Here is a 5,351-nt window from a genome sequence, read left to right as displayed (position 1 = left end):
ACAAGCAACCCACGATAGTCATCTGATCTCGCGACCACATAAATAAGGCGACTTTGTTCCTTTACTTCCTCTTTTATTTTATAAGCTTTTAATTGTTTTTATACAATGAGAGCATTGTATAATTGAAGTGTAGGGTAAGCGATCAAATTAAAGGAAAATAGCATGCTAGAAAAAAAAAATACATATGCTAGATTTAAAAAATGGAACTAGAAAGATTTGAAATAATAATCTAAAATAGAATCTAGTTAAAAACAAAAATTGTTATATTGTTGTGTTGAGGTCTAGATTGCTAGTGTTGTGTGGGATGATCTGATGCAAGTTTCAACATTTATTTGAGTCAATATATGTTATAGTGTATTTGTGGCTTCCCTATCCTAGTGAATATCATGGAATAAAAATGCGACCTTGTTTAGTTTGAGGGCCATAATATGTTTACCATTTTGAACCAGAAATGTATCCAAGAGAGCTTATGTGACATCCCTAAAAACACGGCTATTTTAAAAATTTTATCTATGCTTATTTAAAAATCAGGGTATCCATTTTAGAGAATAATATTGCGGAATTTGTTCCCGTAAAACATGATAAATATATTATCAAAGCATTTCCAAAGAAATGTATTTTGTTTATATTAAAACATTGGGAGGTCATCGTCGATACCGAAACATAAGCATAAACAGACCTTACATTCATCTGCACTAATGATTTACATCTTTGTTATTCTCTCAGTATAATGTAGCTTCATATCGACACCTGTGATACAAATAAATTGGGTGGGTCAGGTTGGGAAACCTGGTGAGTACTTAGGGTTTTCAATCCACAATAATATGATTACTATGTTTAATCATCAAATAATTAACCCAATTTCTCATCCACATTATCATATTTATTCTTAAGGATCTACACTAAGAATCATCTATTCTCATTCATTCATTCCTAAAGAATAGGCAAGAAGTCCATCATTTCCAGGGTTTATCTAACATGCACTAAGTCCATAGCTGCCAATGTTAAATATTAGGCACATCTGCCAATAATATCCTTTAGGCGCAACTGACAGGATTATGATATTATCTATTAGGCACAACTGCCAATTTTATCCTTTAGGCGTAACTTCCAGGATTTTTAGAGCACATCTGGTGAATACATTTTTCACAACACCTACAGGTTGCGAGCCTGCTAGCATTCTACTGGACTATCGAGAATAGTTTGTGGTTGTCATCTATACACTGCTAGATGACTGGATCATTGTTATGGTCAAGGCTTCTCATCATCTATATTATCATTCATCTCATCTTTCATCTACCCATCTTTACTGAATATATTTATAGGTATAAAATACATATACAGTTTAAATTTAGTAAAACGTTTATAAATCATTCATCCAGCATAGATATCAAGAACACAAATAATTGGCACATATAGCACATAATTTATATTAAATACTTCATATATATGTGTAAGATGAAAGTAACTATGTACTCATTTGTTAAATTGACGACTCCAAACTTGGGCAGGGCTTTGCTTCTAACAATTTTACTTTCCTTCGACGAAACCTAATATCATTATCACTAGATTTTAGTCTAATATTTATTGCAACTAAATATTAACTCAAGGTCTATGAGCTATATTGTTTTATAAGTGTTAAAAAATACTTTTCAACTACTATGTATAGACAAGGGTCAGGCTGAAACACTAGAGGGCAATACCATTTTGGTATTTAAGGTGTTCTGAAATCCAACAACCCTATGTGGCCCTTCAAACCAGATTCTCCGTACCATGAGCAGTTAAAAGGTATTATAATAACACTTTGTATATTTTATAATACTTAGCACATATATTGTTTATAGCATCATAATAATGATAATGAACTTAAACATAAGTTATACTTAAAAAGGTTAAGCATAACTCACTTACAAAGGGGGTTAGCTAGGAGTCGGGCTCTGCGGGGGCAGAACTTCTAAGCCGAAAGTTCTTTTTCTCAGAGCCTTTTGGTGTTTCTGGACTTGCTTATAGCACTTTAGGAAGTACTAGGGAATGGGACGGGTTAAGATCAGTATTTGAGAGATAAAGAAGGGTTTTGGCGTGAAGAAATAGGGTGATCCTCGCACATGTTTATAGGATGGCTCCTCGGACTATGTTGGGCACAACCTCGGAGAACGTTGTGCGTACTTGGTATGTTGCACATACGAGGCCTTATGTTGCATGTACAAGGGCCATGTGTCATCCTCGCATGCGAAGCCGTGGGGAGAATGGGAGGGTCAGGATTGCGCCACGTGTTAGCCTCCCATCCTCCCATAACTTAATTAACTTCTAAATTCCGAAACTTTCACATACGAGCTTCGTTTTCGACGTCCTTTATATCTACGTGTAGGTAGTTACATGATCTACAATGTTCATTTAGACTCCATCAGCTAATTTTGAATTTATTTTTAAAGTTATATTTTAATAGGCTTAGACAGATAAAGTCCGTTAAAATTTCACAACTTTGTCATCCGACGTCCGTTTTCGTCCGTCATTATATCGTTGAGCTCCTATTAATGAGATCTTTGATTATCATTTAGGTTTTTTCGGCTAAAAATCAGTCGATCCAAAATTCGATTTTCGGGCTGTGTACCACGATGCAAAATCTTAGAAAAATCATAACTTTCTAATACGAAGTCAGATTTGAACGTTCTGTATATGCATGATTTCGATTTGGCGTATATTACAACTTTCATTTAGCTTCCTAAGGCTAAAAATTAGTTCGTGAAAAATTCACTTTTTACAATACGCAACGTTGTGCCAGTTTTGTCGCAAAACTTTGACAGGTCATAAGTTCTTTGTTATAAGTCGGATTGTAGCTTTCTTTATATGTACAGAATTCTTATGACATACACTATACCTTGTTTAAGATTCTTTATTCTAAATAATCTACTATTATAAATTCATTTTTTATCGCTTATTTTCTCTAAATTGACCAGCCCGAATCTACGGACGTTACAATTATCTCCCCCTTAGGATGATTACATGCTAGAATCATCAACGAAACAGGGATTATGTAATGACTCCATACATTATATTTTCAGCCTATGTAATAATCGTAACTCCTATGTCCTTTCAAATAAGTATCTAACTCTTAGACCTCTTGACTACTGGCGGTGCTCAATCTTGCACCCTCTTTCTATCTCACATTGGACTATCAATCGTGACCTTCAAGTTAAAATATCATTCCTTATTGGAGACTCCTGCTCCTTTGTAAAAAAACTTTACTTTGATTATTTTAACAGACCGATGGGTCTTGTTCTAGTGACCTCTTATCATTTGATGAAATTCTTAGACTAAGGTCTTTGAGAGTCAAATTCTAGAATGGATGACACCTTCCTCATTTTCTAATTTGATATAAACACATTCTAGGATGTAACTCTTTTAGCTACAATCTTTTTACTTTCACGACAATCGTGATACTTATTTTGATCGCTTCTATTTCACTTTAATCTTCTGGATAAAGTCGGATGCTACATCAATTACTAGCGCCTTGGTAACCTTGTGACTTTCCTTGATCCAAGTATGAGTCCTGTGCTTCTGGTAGTATAGGCCTCTACTACCTTTCACACCTACTCATACTCATCCCAAGTGTTGTCTCACAGTTCTCCAAGTCACCATATAAGAAAAATCATATAGCAACTTTGCACATCAGATAACATAACCAACATTTATATTATTTCTTGAAAAGATTACATAGATACTCAAGCTCAACCTACAATAGGCCTCTTATAATAAGCTACCTCACATGATACTATCTGCACAACTACTTTATAGATCCTTACTCCTAACCCTTTGCATCCTCGCCTGCTTCATTAAGGATCATCTGGAATGCTCTTGCCTTTGGCATCGGCAATACACTTGGCTTTGTAGCTCCTTAACTTTTTAGGCAACCTTGCATGAAGTGTCCTTCATCATTACATCCGTAACACACACTTTTGTTGAATTTACACTCATTGGCGTAATGCCCGGTCTTGCCACACTTGAAACAAGTCACCTCCTCACCAAATTTTCTAGAGTTCTTCTTTTGCACTTCTCACACCATTTTGCTTCACCTCCTCCTCCTCCAGAATTTGAGAAGATGTTGTTCTTGATGGACCTTGTAGATCCTTCAAACCTCCTCTTCTCGCCAACTTCAACCTTGTTGGTGGTTCTTCCTTTGAACATTTCTTCAACAAACTTAACAACCCAGATGGATGACTCAAGAGTAGTTGTCTGGCGTACTGGAATAATGTACTCCTATGGTAGTCCCTTTGCATACTTATCTATATTTGTTAGCTCGCCATGGACAATGTGCAAAGCAAACTCTATCTTGTCCATAAAGGTATTGGTATACTCATCAATAGATATGTTGCCCTTTTTTAATGTCAGAAACTGAGTCTCTAGCTCTAGCATGTTTTGGGCTAAGCAGAATTTGCATTTAAAGTGTACCAAGAATATTTACCATGTCAGTTGTAGTGGCTCATTAGGGCTTATGATCTTCCCAAAGTGTTCCACCAACGAACAACATCACCCCTAAACTGACGCACAACCCAAGTGACTTATAGCTTGCCCTTGCAACCACACGTTTTGAAAGCTAGCTCCATTTTAGAGATCCAGTCCATAACTACGATTGGATCTTCATTCTCTGTAAAAGTTGATGGTTTGCAAGTTGTGAAGTCTTTATACTTGCGTCCACTCCTTTCAATTCCTTCATCTTGGTTATTTCTTTTAATCGTTGGTTGTTCATCTTGACCAATGGTCCTACTGTAATTTCCTTCTTCTGATTGTCCTTCATTCAGCTCAGGTTGCACAATGGGTACAACAGGTTCATCCCTATTAAGGAACATTGTTCTCATCTCCTCCCTTTGTTCAGCCATCATAGTCTGAATCATCACTTGGACTCCTGCCATCGTGATTGACGCGGGTGCAACTACTACCTCTGGTGCACTCTTAATCACAGGCCATTGATTAGCATTAGCAATTCCATTAGCATTTCTGAATCCGCTTCGAGTGCTTACCATTTTGATCTATAAAACCAAATTAGATGTGCGGTGCGTAGTGGCGAGACTTAAGATAGGGAACCTTTATTTATGATAGATGTATAAATCTCCTCATCACTATGAAAAGTTACATGCCAATTCTATACTGTAATTAAACGTTTAGAAATCTGAACAAATAATGTTTCTAGATCCGGTCGGCAAAAGACCATAGATCCGATCAATTAATAACACATAAGGCATCTTTATAGCTATAATATAATTCATTTTGCATATAAAAGCATTTTGTTTATCTTTCCTAAAATATGCTAGTGCTTGTATCTAAAATATAGTAGACACTCATCTCATAATCAT

This window comes from Lactuca sativa, chromosome 2, assembly GCF_002870075.4.
Source record: "Lactuca sativa cultivar Salinas chromosome 2, Lsat_Salinas_v11, whole genome shotgun sequence".
NCBI classification, from domain to species: Eukaryota; Viridiplantae; Streptophyta; class Magnoliopsida; order Asterales; family Asteraceae; genus Lactuca; species Lactuca sativa.
This window is presented reverse-complemented; position numbering follows the sequence as displayed.